The following is a 14,851-nucleotide window of genomic DNA, read 5'->3' as shown; positions in this document are numbered from 1 at the left end:
TGGTTCTCTCTCTCCCTGGGTAAGGTCAGCACCTCCTGTTGTAGTCTGTCATTTACACCACTGAGTGAGTATGTTGAATAGAGTCTTTGAGAGGAAGTTTTATTCTGGGGGGGTGGGCGGGTAGACACCCCAAGGTCCAAAGGATGGGGGAGCCTAGGGTAGCCAGTGAAGGAGACTTACTTATACCTGCTTTACTTGCTCAAGTCTCTGAGAACAGAAAACACCTCTGAGTTGCAAGCATCTCAATTCAATTTTTAGACAGGATGAAAAAGCACAAAGCAGTGAATCGCCACTCTCTTCTGCTTTAAAATCAGACCAAACAAAGACATTAGAATGGGTTGTCAGACAAGATTTCTATTTCAATCATCTATCCAATGGTATTAGTTAGGAGGTGGGTTGGAGGTCCACATGGCCGAATTAATCAGAAAGTGTGATCAAGCAGGAAGGAAACCCAGGCACTGATTCCAGTGAAAAGATCTCATGGTAGTAGAGGCTGAAATCAAGTGGTGGGGGCCTGAAAGAATAACTGGGTTTTAACACTCTTGGGAAGCCTTATGGGATCAAAGAGTGGTCTACAAAGTGGGAAGATTTAGTACCGAAAGACCCATTGCAAACCCTGCAAAAAGAAAGTCATAGATTCATTACAATCCATTGCCATCTAGAACACATAGCAATAGCAAAAGCCTTTCTAATGTGTATTTAACATACTGGTTGAGAAAGATGCCCTCATTCGGGCTGGTTGCCAGTTACCTAAGGCTTCCTGAGAGAAGTGGGGACCCCTTTACATTCGTTTGCTTTCAGTGTCCTGCAGTGCTAAGTGCATTCTTAGCGACTATTTGGATTCAACCAACCCAACACTCACAAATAGACAATTGGCTGCAATATTTCTGCAAAGTGTAGATTCAAGAGGATTCTAATAATGCAAACAGGGTAAACGATAACATCCTGGTGAGATGACATGGCTTCTACTTCTTACCCGATTTGGTAGTTTTAAAATAATTTATTCCTATTTTTTCAATTTTCTAGAACAATTGGAACTTTATACATTGAGTGTGGAGACGAATTATTACAAGGGCCATGCAGAAAATTTTGGAAATTGGAAATCAGAAAATTTTGGAAATTACTAGGAGAGGAGAGAGACCATCAGATTTGGAGTTAGATGCGTGTTTACACGAGGCTCTGTTTTAACTGCTAGATGGGTGACCTAGGACAAATTAAACAGCTTCAGAGCAGGTCAATTTTCTCATCTGTAAAATAGGGGCAGTGGTTTGAAGGGTTAAAGGAGATAAAGTTTGAAAGCATCCAGCTTGGTTTTTGACACAGTTGGTGTGCAAATTAGTTTCTTTGTTTTCTTCTTCGGTCAGTCCTACTGAACATTATGAGATGTTTGTTTCTCTAATCCAGTATTAGGTAGGCAAAGTAAAATAAATCTCAGGATCATATTTGTAATTTTCTGTGTTTATTTTTTTTTCTTATTTCATTTGAAACCGGAATGGAGGCTAACAGTCATCATCAAATGTATCTTTTGTACGGGGGTTAGACATAAAGAAAAGGGTTAATAAGCTTATGTCCTTGAAGCCATTAGTAATTGCCGGTAGAGAGTTAGCATGTGTAGCACATTTTTATTAATACTAACACATGTACAACATTTGCTGTGGGAAGAGAGTTAGGAATTTGAGTCTGTGATAACGTGATTTATATATTTCTCATATATATTTGGTCTTCCTCCAGGGTTCCAGACTCCTAGTTCCCCCAAACCCTTGGAATTTCTTGTGATAAGAGCCATAAAGATGTATTTTTTAATGTTAATGTAGTAGCCTTGGGATAGCCCTTAGGTAACAAAAAGACTGAAGCTGGTTGCCCAGAGAACCAACCGTGATTAGAGGGCTAGAACTTTCAGTCCCATCCCCTGACCCATCCAGGGAGTGGAGAGGGGCTGGAGATTGAATTCAATTGCCCCTGACCAGTGATTTAATCGCTAATGCCTATGTCATGGAGCCTCCATACAAACCCCAAAGGAGAGGATTTGAGAGCTTCCACATTGGTGAATACGTGGGACTGGTGGGAGAGTGGGGCCCTGGAAAAAGCGTGGAAGCTCTGTGCCCTTTCTGCATACCTGACCCTGAGCATCTCTTTGTCCGGCTCCCTGAGTTACATTCTATTATAATAAACAGGAAATTTAGTAAGGAAAATGTTTCTCTGGTTCTGTGAGCTGCTGTAGCAAATTAGTTATACCCAAGGAGGGAGTCTTGGGAACCTCTCATTTAAAGCCAGGATGTCAGAAGCACAGGTGACAACCTGAGCTTTTGAACAATGTCTCAAGTGGGTTGGGGGGGGGGGAGTTTTATAGGACTGAACCGTTAATCTGTGCAATGAGATGCTCTCTCTGAGTAGATAGTGTCAGAAGTGAGTTTTATTGTAGGACACCCAGCTGGGGTCCTCAGATTTGTTCATTGGTTTTGATAAGGGACTAGAAGGCAAGCTAAGGGCCAAGCGCAAGCTAGCACGCCCCTTCCCCCCACCTATCCCCCCCCCCCCCCCGCCGTGGGGCATGTGTGACATTCCTCAGGCGCTCCTGGCTACCCAAGAACAAAGGAAAATACGGAATACAAAGGGTTAAACTGATAGTCTCCATTAGTTTACAAATATCATAGTACAATGAGAAAAAAAGGACAATCTTACCAATAGCATAATGTCCAGGGACTCCCTACTGTCTTAATGCTTTGCTAGAGGGAAGAACGACTTGAGGTTGACATTAGCTAGGCCTCCAGTAACCTGTGAGTCTTCAGCATTTGGAAATCCCTTTAAGAAATTTCATCTTGACTTTATCTCTCCCATTTCCGTAGTATATAACCAGTCACTCTTCACCGCCCCAGTGCAGATCTTTCTGTCCATGGGTCCTGCCCTATACTTTAATAAAACCACCTGTTTTGCACGAAGGACATATTCAAGAATTCTTTCTTGGCTGTCAGCTCCGAACCCCCACCCCCAACATTAGAAAACCTCATCAGTTTGGGGATGTCCCGCCCTCAACATTAGAATTGGTGCCAGAACCTGTTTTGGCTCTCAGGTTGCATTCTTTAGAAGCAAAAGTCAACATAAGCAAGAATTTAGGGCTGTCTGGTTTATAGAGGACATCTCCACCAAAAAGAAAAGGAAAAAACAAAAACAAAAAAAGGAAAGAGAAGAAAACAAAAACAAAAATCTCCCCCAACCAACCAACCAAACAGGAGAAAACTCCCAAAAGTCGAAAGAAAGGGAGCTAAGCAGGATTGGAAGGGGAAGGGGCTGAGCAAGTTAAAGCCTTAACCTTGGTTTTACCCAGAGGGGCTCTGGAAACAGAAACAGTACCACAAATTCATGTGCCCTCAAGGCAAACAGATTGGCTGTTGACCACTAAATAAAGCATGAGTCATTTTCTGCTTCACTGGGGGCAAGCCTGTCAGCAGGGGAGAATATTCTAGAAAGGCAGCCACTGTGCATTGACACCCAGCAGCTGAGGGATTGGTACCAAGGCCTGTTAAATGGGGCTGTGGATGGGGTACACAGTGACCTATCCACCATGAGATGAACAGATTCAGGTTTTCTGGAGAACATTTTTGCTGTCTTAGGGCAGATACCAGCAACATAATGTTAGGTATTTGTCTACCAATAGTAGGTGTTCTTTTTATACCCTGGAGTAATGCTGTCCAATAAAAATATAACATGGACCATACACATAATTTAAAATCTACTAGTGGCCCCATTAAAAAAACAAAGTGAAGCAGGTTAAATTAAGGTTAATAATATAGTTCGTTTTACGCCAATCCAAATATTACTGTATTGCTATGTGATTAATATAAAAATGATTCATGACATTTTACATTCCTTTCCTGTTCTAAGTCTTTGACATCTGGACAGCTCCAGGGTCTAGAGGGGTAGTTGATTTCAAAGGAGTCAGCTTGTCAGATCTTAATCAAACAAGAAGTCCTGTGTTTGCTCTTTGTGCACTGCATACACTTTGAGGGCATGGATTGTATCCTGAAGATAAGAGTGTATCTTCTAGAAGTGGGGAAATCGTGGACTCGGTAGCTGGGTAAACTTGGATTTAAATCCTCCTTCTACCACTACTGATTTGGCTAATGTATTTAAGGTTAATCTTTCTTAATCTCTTGCTTCTTCCAATGGGAAATAGGATAATGTTTCCATGGCAGGGTTGAGAACTGGAGACATGTGTAGCCTAGAAGACGTGTTCAGTTAGCTATCCATTATCCTAGCCTCATATTGCTAATGGAGCGTGTGTCCCACATGGAGAAGATACACAGATATTCCTTTCATCTATTTTCTCTTTGTGTTCTCCATTTCCCCTTTCCTTGCCTCTTTCTCTCTTTTTCTCATCAGAGCATTTTTTCTCATTCCCCTTTCTTTACTGCTGTGTAGCTTTTCATGCACAAATTTGAAACATTCTTGAAAGTATTGTTTTGAGGCTAGTTTCCTTAAAAACAAAGATGTTCAAAGACTAAAGCTACCATAGAGGTTCAAGTGTAACTTTACTTTAGAATTGAAAACACCTATTTTAATCCTTCCTTCCTCCCTCCCTCCTTCCTTCCTCCTCTTTATCTACTAACTCCTCCCAGTAGGCTGAGAGTCCTCACTCTGAAATTCTTGAGTTTTGATATTTTGCTATTTTTGTAGGACAGAACCATTAAGTCTATATATTAACAGAAGAAAGATGAGCTCCACTTATCTTTTCACCACAACAAGCCATTGATTTGTCCTGTGACTAATATGGTAGAAAGATTATGATGTTTTGCTGTTTTTTCTGTTTTTTCCCACATTGTTATTATCTAACAGATGGCATTCTGATTATGTAATCATTATAATGAATATTATTAATAATGTAACTGACTGATGTTAGCCTTCTTTCCTTTGCTAACATTGAAAGAGTCCTAAAATATTTCCAGTTTGGTTCACAGACTTCTTTTGAAATTAGTTTATTCACTACATGACTAATCACTCTGGAGAAGAGAAACAGACAAATCATCTCTGAGCTGTATGCAACCAGTAGCTGTCCTACATAAATAGAAGCCTTTATATACACCGTCAATGTGCCCACACTTCACAGATAATCTAAAGTAATACATGTTTTCTCTATCGCACAGAGAAGTGCTGTCTAATAGAAATATAATAGGACTGCATGCAATTTTAAATTTTCTAGTAGCCACATTGAAAAGTAAAAACAAGGGTGAAATTAATTTAGCGATATATTTAACCCAGTAAAGAAGAGCTTTTCTCAATACATATGACCAATGACAACCACTAGGTTTCCTCAGGAGCAAAATGAAAATTGCATGCCAAGTAGATTGCAGAAGTCAAGCTCCATTACAGCGAACAACACTTGACCGACAACTTCTCTAACTCTGAACACGATGGTCAAAGTAAGATTTGGCCTATGCTAATTAGGGTGGTCAAGTTCAGATAAGTCTAACATCTGGAGTTTGTGTAGGAGGGTAGAAAGTCATGCTTGGACAAGGAACGAGCTAGTTAATGATCATATTTAAAGGTCATCCATTTACTTTTCCAATAGCCTAATGACATTTATCCTAAGTTACATAAGAAATGTTATAAAATGTCACAGATCCATGTAGCACTGACATATGGAGGGGTTGGATCCTAAGATTGGTCTGTACAAGACTGTGACTGTATATTGCTGTTGATAATATAATTAGGGGAAACTTTCTGAGAGAACAGAAGCTGCAGGTTGCTGTCAACATTTTGACAGCTCTATTCAATACTCTAAACTTCTGGAGAACCTAAAGATCCCAGAGTAGGAAAATTTGTTAGTAGAGTAGGAAAATAATTGTTGTGGTCCATTAAAATGTGGTATACAATAAGGGAGCACAGAGTGGCCCTGTAAGGTCTTATACTAGAGGATGACACAGGTACAAGGCAAGGGATGACTTTGGGTGGGGGCACATTATTGGTGTATTCACCCTCTTAATATTTGACATGACTATAAAATAAAAAAGAATGAGTTTTCCTGTGTAACATATTAGTTGTATTACTTAATAGATAAACTCCCTTAGGTACTAGCAAGTATGAAGAATGTTAAGGAAATTCAAGAAGAAGGTCAAAGTTGAGAAGGAAAAAGGTAAAAAAGTAATGGTCACATGGCCAGTTGGAAAACACGACTATTAAGTTAGAACCAATAATACAAAGAAGAGGTGCAAAATGGCCAACCAGTAAATGTGGACACTTTTTGTGACAATCTATTATCCAGTTCATATTCTTTTGCAGTATCACTTGTTTCCATAGTTTGAAAACGAGAAATATGATATCTCCAGCTTTGTTCTTTCTCACGATTGTTTTGGTTATTTTGAGCCTTTCTTGGTTCTATACAAATCTTAAGATTTTTTTTTCTATTTCTGTGAAAAAAGACATTGGGATTTTGGTAGAGATTATGTTGAATCTGTAGATCATGTTGGGTAGCATGGACATTTTAACAATATTCATTCTTCTGATCCAGGAACAAGGGCTATCTTTCCATTCAGCTGTGTCTTTTTCAATTTCTTTCATCAGTTTTCTAGTTTCAGTGTACAGATACATCACCTCTGGATAAATTTATTCCTAAATATTTTATTGTTCTTGAGCCTATTGTGAATGAGATTTTTTAAAATTTCTTTTTCAGATATTTCATTGTTAGTGTGTAGAAATGCAACTGATTTTTGCCTGTTGACTTTGTATCTTGTAACTTCATTGAATTCATTGGTTCTAACCTTTTTTTTTGATGGAATCTTTAGGATTTTCTCTCTAGAGCATCATACCACCTTTAAACAAAGACAATTTTACTTCTTCCTTTCTGATTTGAATGCTTTTTTATTTACTTTTGTTGCCTGATTACGAAGGCTTGGCCTTCTGGTACTATGTTGAATAGGAGTGATTAAAAGAAACAATTAGCAAAGAGAGAAGGTAACCTATGGAATGGGAGAAAATATGTGCAAATCATATATCTGATAAGAAGTTAACATCTAAAATATATAAAGAACCCACACACTCAATAGCAAAAAAATTAGCAATCCAATTAAAAAATGGAAAGAGGAAATGAATAGACATTTTTTTCCAAAGGAGACATACAAATGGCCAACAGGTACATGAAAAAATGCTCAACATCAGCAATCATCAGGAAAATGCAAATCAACCACAATGAAATATCACCTCATACATGTTAGAAAAGGTACCATTAAAACAAACAAACAAACAAACAAACAGAGATAAGTGTTGGCAAGACTGTGGAGAGAAATGAACCCTTGTGCACTATTGGTGGGAATGTAAATTTGTGCAGCCACTATGAAAACAGTATGCAAGCTCTTCAAAAAATGAAAAATAGGAGTATCAAATGATCCAACAATTCTGCTTCTAGGTGTATATCTAAAAGAAATTAGAATCTTGAAGAGATGTCTGCACCCCATATTCATTCCAGGCTTATTCACATGAACTAAGATGTGAAATCCACGTAAATGTTCAACTGATTGTAACTGAAAAAGAAGTGATAAATCAATGACGAGATGCTGTATATGTAATATACAGCCATAAGAAAGAAGAAAATCCTACCATTTATGACCACATGGAGAGAACTTGAGGATATTATGCTAAATGAGGTACACCAGACAGAGAAAGACAAATATTATATGACATCATTTACATATGGAATTAACCCCCCCAAAAAAACACCCCAAACATATATAAAAAGCCTGGAATGGAGGTTTCCAGGGGCTAGGAGGTGGGGGAAATGGGGAGGTGTTGGTCAAAGGATGCAACCTTCCATTTATAAGATGAATGAATTCTGGGGATAGTGTACAACATGGGGATTTTAGTTAATAATACTGTATTATATATTTGAAAGTTGCTATGAGAATAGATCTTAAATGTTCTCACCACAAAAAAAGAAATGGTAATCATGTAACATGATGGAGGTGTTAGCTAATGTTAGAGTGGTAATCACTTTGCAGTATGCAAGTGTATCAAGTCGACACAGCTGTATACCCCAAACTTACAGTGTGATATGTCGATTATCTTTTAATAAACCTGGGGGGAAAATCTCTGACAAAGAATCTAAACTGCTTCCACTTAGAAGCTTTAGGATTATAAGCCCAGAATTGTGACTGCTGAGGAGTTACACTGCCTACTAGTCCAAGAATTGGAGCAGATAGAGCAAGTTATATGACAAGCCTTGGTCAAATTAATGCCCCCTCTCTTTACAGCGGACATAACTGTTTTGTTTCCATTATGACTCATATAACTAATTTCTTGGGGAAGATGGGGTTAGGGAAAATGCATCCTGGGAAAAGCATTACCATCAGAGTCTAGACAATTAGAGAGTTTGATTCTGCCTTTGATTCTGTTATTTATTGGCTTAGCAAAGTTTAACCAAATCGCCTTGTTTCTCTGGGTATCTTACCCCACAGCAAGCTGCTTTGTGTTTATTCAGCAGGATTCTGAGTGAAAGAACAGAACACAAAGACTGTTGAGACCTGCGCTCAGCCCTGGCACTCTGATCACTTCTACTGTATTTTATTGGCCAAACCAAGGCCCAAGACCAGGACAGATTCAAGGTGAGGGAAAATAGACCACATTGCACATGATTAGACCACATTGCAAAAGGGGCATGGCCTCAGAGGGAGGTGGACAATTGCAGCCATCGTGTAGTTTAGCGCACAAGCCACGGTAGACTGACTTGGAGGGTTGCACTGCCATAGGCCTTAGTATGTGAGCGTCGTTTCTCTCTAAAATCTTCTCACACTGTGGATGTCACTTTTAAGTTTTTTTTGGAGCTGGGGATAGGCAGCAGATTTGTGAGACTGTCAACAGGGCAGATAATGGTATACTAATGTCTCCAACTGCACCCTGAACCTTCCAGTCATGTGATCAAAAAGGCTAGTATTTCTTGTCTTGACTTTCGTAACAAGATATATCAAAACCGTTTTCTTCTTGGGCACCTGGGTGGCTCAGTTGGTTAAGCATTCTGACTCTTGGTTTCTGCTCAGGTCATGATCTCACGGTTTGTGAGTTCGAGCCCCACATAGGGCTCTGCACGATCAATGAAGAGCCTGCCTGGGATTGTCTTTCTCCTTCTCTGTCTGCTCCTCCCCTGCTCATTCATTCTCTCTCTCTCTCTCTCTCTCTCTCTCTCTCTCTCAATAAATAAATAAATAAACAAACAAACAAATCAAACCTACTTTCTTCTTGGGGTATCTTTTTCCTTGCTGAGCCAGAACAGCACGGAAAGCAGTCAAGACTAATCGTTTCTCCCTGCCAGGGATCCTGGCATCTAGGTGCCAGAGTTAAGACTGGTGATCAAGGAGTTTTCAGTTTATTGGCATAGCTCTACCTAAGATAAGGAGCACTGGATTCATTATTTATGCTTTATGCCTTTGGGCACCTAATTCCAAGGAAAGAGGCACCATGGCAAGTGGAAATGGAAAAGACAGGGACTGTTGATGAAATAGGCTAAGGTTCCATCTACTCCTTGCTAGTTACTTTGTAGTCCCAGGCAGGCTGCTGCCACCTTGAGTCACAGGTAGGCTCGCATTTTAGGCTGGATCAGGGGAAGAGGGAGCCGGCATAGTCCAGGCATCTGTAAGAAAAACTCATTCCAGGGAAACTGAAGACCAGGCTCTCAGGGTTGGCTTTTGGTGATGATTTTGTTCTAGGAGGCAGTGACTGGCAAGTACAGAGCTCGCTGTCTGTACTTAGATTTGCCTTATTGCCTGGGGCCTATGTACTCAGAGCTAAGTTCCAGGGAGGGGAGCCTCCAAGTAAAATTTTGAGAGTTTTTCTCACCTGCCAGCAAGACTTTGGAGTTTCTTGGAGTACTGGTATCTCCTAAATAGGAGGGCGCACAAGGGAGATGGGCTTCAGATGACAGGACAGAGCAAGAATCGTGGAGGGAGTTCTGGAGGACAGGGAGGAATGGAGAAGATACCAGTGTTTTCCTACAAGATGCCAGCAGCAGAGCAAGGCCTCCTGGGGACCCTGTCAACAGACAGCAGTGAGGGCATCCAGAGGGATGACGTAGGAATAAGGCAGCACACATGAGATGCTCTCTAGGGGCTAATTTGCAGTAGAGCTTTTGTTGGGTGAGGACATCCTTCAAGCCAGCCAGCACAACTAGTGTTAAAGCCGGAGAAATACAGGTTCTGGATGAGTATGTCATGCCAGGGAAGTAATTATTGAGCTCCTGCCACATGAAAGAATCACAGTGGGACCTTGGATGGTAGCTTGGGGCAAGTCATGGAACAGGGCTGTTCCAGCAAAGCTTCAAGGTGCAACGTGGGCACAGGGCTTGAAGGGTGAATAGGAGTTCACCCAGAAGAAGAGGCTGTAAATGTGCCTAACTGTGCATGTGCATGTGCCTGTGTGCTTCCTCTGTCCTATTTTGTGCCTCCATCCCTCACTTTGGATTATTCATGATTCACAGGGCAGTGGTGAGAAGACAATGTATATGTAAAAATTTCTTTGCAAATGATAAGGTGCTAAAAAGGTCGTTTAGTGATGATAGAAAGCAGTACCATGAAAACCTTAGGAGCTTTTTAGCACATCAAGTCCATGGTAATTGCTGACATTACCTAAGAGCTTAATATGTCCCAGGCCCTGTTCTGCAAACTTCATATGCATTAGTTCCATTTAGTCCTCGCAATATTGCTTTCCTGTAAGTACTGATATTCCTCATTCCCATTTTATAGATGAGGAAATAGAGGGCCAGAAAGTCTTAGAGGGTCACACTGCTGGTAAGTGGTGGACTGGGTGGCTCCAACAAGACACCTCTATCTCTCACGGTTGTAAAGGCTGTGACGTCCAAGGTCAAGGCGCTGGCTGATTCAGTTTCTGATGAGAGCTTCCTTGCTAGCCTGCAGATGGGCCCCACCCACCTCCCTGTGTCCTCACATGGCTCTCCAGTGTTTCTTCCCACAAGGACAACAGTTCTATAGGATCAACCAGCCTCCCCACCCCATGACCTTATTCAACCCCAACTAACCCCTGATAGGTCTCAACTTCCAAACACGGTCATACTGGGGTCCAGGCTGCCCACGTATGAATTTGGGGAGAACACAGTTCAATCTAGAACACTGCTTGACATAAGGATTCTAGCTATTATAATTCATTGATTATTGATCATTCATTGATTATTACTGCATGCCCAGAGTTCTTCTAAGTACTGCAGGTATTGAACTGAGCAAAGCAAAGCTTCTCTTCTCAAGGAGCTAACTGTATCCTCTGTCCTAATGGTGGATACAGATAGCGAACACATAAATATCATGTCAGGTTGTGAGAAATGCCAAGGAGCAAAAGTAAAGCAGGCAAACAGCAGAGAGGGAGACAGGATGATTTTGGCTAGAGTGGCTAGGGCAAATATCTCTCATAACGTGATCATGAAGGCTCAAAATTTTAGCCTGTCTGGAGGAAGAACATTTAGGGCAGAGGGCTACATGCAAAGGCCCTGGGATGGGAACGTATTAGAGTGTTCACAGGTCATATGTCAGCCAATGTGGATAAAAGGAGTGAGCAAGGACAAGAGTGGGAGAGGTATCAGAGACATCACAGGGATGGGACCATACATGACCTTGTGGTGGAGTATTTTTACTCTGAATGGTAAGGGAAGCACTGGAAGGCTTAGAGGGAAGGAGTTACATATCCGGACATGTTTGTTTGTTTGTTTCTTTAAAGGACCATTTGAAGGAAGATACAGGGATGCTGAGGTAGAGCAGGGAGGTCTGTTGGGAGGTTATTATAAGAACCCAAGAGAGAGATGATGGTAGTTCAGGCTCAGAGTAATATTGTTGGAAGTGGGGAGAAATAGAAAGATTCCAGGTATATATTCTGAAATTCTGAATATAGAGACAACAGGGTCAGGTGAAGGATAAGAGGAAAAGAAAGGAATTAAGGCTGGCTCTAAGGTTTTGGATGAAGGCAAGCATGAAATTTCAGTTTCTGAGGTAGGGCTGATGGATTAGAAGTCTGATTAAGACATAGAGAACTAGGTCTTGGAAATATACTATTCCAAATGTTTTTTATAGTATTTTTTAAAAAGTTTATTTATTTATTTTGAGAGAGACAGCAACAGGGCAAGTGGGGGAGGGGCAGAGAGAGAGAGAGAGAGAGAGAGAGAGAGGAAGAGAGAGAGAATCCCAAGCAGGCTCCATGCTGTAGGGCTGAAACTCACAAAACCACGAGATCATGACCTGAACTGAAACCAAGAATCGGTCGCTTAGCCGACTGAGCCACCCAGGCGCCCCCAAAATGTTTCTTAGCTCTGGACTTGGAGATGATAAGTAAGCAGCTAGAAATAAGGGTCTGGAGTTCAGGGGAGAAATTGGGGCTGGATATTTAAATGTCTATTTGCCTATAGATGGCACTGAGTTAATGAGATTAAATGAAATACTTGACTTTAATTATACTACTGTATTTCCATCAGTGATTTCTTTTCACTTCTCCCTTAGTACGATTTAGTAGATGGCTATTTTTTTTTTTAAGTGTCTGTGGTTAGAAAAGAGAGGAAATCCAAGGCCAGAGCTCTGGGTCATTCTAGTATTTAGAAATCTGGAACACAAGAAGTAGCTGGCTAATGAGACTGAGAAGAAACAGCCAGTGAATGAGAATGAGAACCAAGAATTAAAAAAGAGGGTATTTGAAGGAGGAGAGCTTACTGATCAGCTGTGTTATATGTTGCGGGTAAGGTGAGTAACATGATGTCTGAGAGCTGGCATATGAGGTCATTATCAAGGTCATTGGTGGCCTTGATAAGAGAGTTTTTGTGGAGAGGATAAGAAGGGAGATTGAGAAAGTAGCCAAACCTTAGAAGAATTTTGCTGTGAAAGAAAGGAGAAAATGGGTTAGGTACTGGAGAAGATTGGGAGGCTAACGGAAAGGCTTATTTTTAATACAGACGATGTTAACTAGAATATTTCAATATTGAGGAGAATTACTGAATGAGATAGAGACAGAGAAACACGAGAGCGTGCGAGCGCTTATATTGTAGCAGAGAAGATGGACACTGGAAAATTGATTCCTTGAGTAGGTACCTGGGAGGGAGTGGAGTCTAGCACAGAGAGGCAGACCTCATCTTAGACTAAAGCGCAAATCTCTTTTCTATGTAAGAGGAGAAAGGAAGATTATATCGATATGGATGCAGGTGGACTGACAGACATCATCGTAGCAAGTGGAAGTTTCATTTGCTTGCTTCTATTCTCGTAATGAAATAATCATTGAAGTCATTGGTGGAGATTATGGGCATGGAAGGAGGTGTGGGAAGCTGGAGTACGAATAAGGAGCGAAAGGAATTTCTGGACAGCGGGGAGGGAAATTGTATAGAGGATGTCGGGGGGCTGCTGGGAAGCTCTAATGGCCTCTAGGTTTGCATGAAACCAGTCAACATCCGTCATGAGAGTTTTCTCCTGATGTATCAAGACGCTAAGTTAAGATTCAGATACAAAACAGTTAAAGGCAGATACTACATGACCTCACTTAAATGTGGAATGTAAAGAAAAAAAATCCAAACTCAGAAAAATATAGTCAATGATATTGTTGTAGTTTTGTATGGTGACAGATGGTAGCTATCCCTGTGGTGAGCACAGCATAACATACAGAGGAGTTAAGTCACTCTGTTGTATACCTGAAGCTAATATAATATTTTGTGTAAACTATACTCAAATATGAAAGTCTTAAAAAGAAAGGGTAAGATTGTAGTTGCTAGAGGTAGGAGTCTGGGGTGAGGGGATTGGGTGAAGGTGACCAAAAGGGATGCACTTAGTGTTGTAAAAGAAATAAGTCCTGGGGATGTAACGTACCACATGGAGACTATAGTTATGTTATGTGGTATAGTTGAAAGTTGCTAAGCAAGTAGATCCTAATTGTTGCCTTCACACGCACAAAAAAATTGTAATTTCTAACTGAAGTGACAGGTCTTAACTAAACTTATTGTGGTAATCATTTTGCAATATATGCACATGCCAAGTCATGCTCCACACCTTCAATGTATAGTGTCGCATTGTGTATCAGTTCTATCTAAATAAAACTGGAAGAACAATCAAGTAGTCAAAAAATTAGGCTCAACTGGTAAGAGTTTTCCCTTTTTAATCATCTGAATATAGTGGAAGGAGATAGTAGCAAGGTAACTAAATGTAGTCAAAAGAACATTGATAATCACCAATAATATTTCAGAAGTAGAATGAATAATTTCAGCTTTGGGAAGATATTATTTGCTGTAATTGATATTTTTGTCTAGTGGTAGGCCTGTGTTAGGTGACAGGAGGTGGCCAGAAACCCTCTTTCTAAACTTTTTTGATAACAATTTATAATAGTTTAGTTGTCATCCTAGTGATGGATATGGTTTAACATCTTTTTTTTAATATGAAATTTATTGTCAAATTGGTTTCCATACAACACCCAGTGCTCATCCCAACAGGTGCCCTCCTCAATGCCCATCACCCACCCTCCCCTCCCTCCCACCCCCATCAACCCTCAGTTTATTCTCAGTTTTTAAGAGTCTCTTATGGTTTGCCTCCCTCCCTCTCTAACTTTTTTTTCCCCTTCCCCTCCCCCATGGTCTTCTGTTAAGTTTCTCAGGATCCACATAAGAGTGAAACCATATGGTATCTGTCTTTCTCTGCCTGACTTATTTCACTTAGAATAATACCCTCCAATTCCATCCATGTTGCTACAAATGGCCAGATTTCATTCTTTCTCATTGCCAAGTAGTATCCCATTGTATATATTAACCACATCTTCTTTATCCATTCGTCAATTGATGGACATTTAGGCTCTTTCCATAATTTGGCTATTGTTGAAAGTGCAGCTATAAACATTGAGGTACAAG

The 14,851-nt window shown here is 40.5% G+C and overlaps 1 long non-coding RNA gene across 2 annotated transcripts in view; it reads left to right on the top strand.

Moving 5' to 3' along the window:
• Window positions 1–10,767, top strand: part of LOC128315343 (uncharacterized) — a 90,114-nt gene extending 79,347 nt beyond the window's left edge. The window contains exons 3-4 of one of the 2 annotated variants that reach the window (XR_008298098.1): window positions 8,471–8,591; window positions 10,722–10,767. This is a non-coding gene — a long non-coding RNA (uncharacterized LOC128315343). Of the gene's footprint in view, window positions 1–8,470; window positions 9,122–10,721 lie in introns of those variants that run through there. The other variant, XR_008298097.1, reaches the window with a different exon arrangement.
• Window positions 10,768–14,851: the final 4,084 nt, after the last annotated feature.

This window comes from Acinonyx jubatus, chromosome C2 (assembly GCF_027475565.1).
Source record: "Acinonyx jubatus isolate Ajub_Pintada_27869175 chromosome C2, VMU_Ajub_asm_v1.0, whole genome shotgun sequence".
Taxonomy (NCBI): Eukaryota; Metazoa; Chordata; class Mammalia; order Carnivora; family Felidae; genus Acinonyx; species Acinonyx jubatus.
This window is presented reverse-complemented; position numbering and strand designations above follow the sequence as displayed.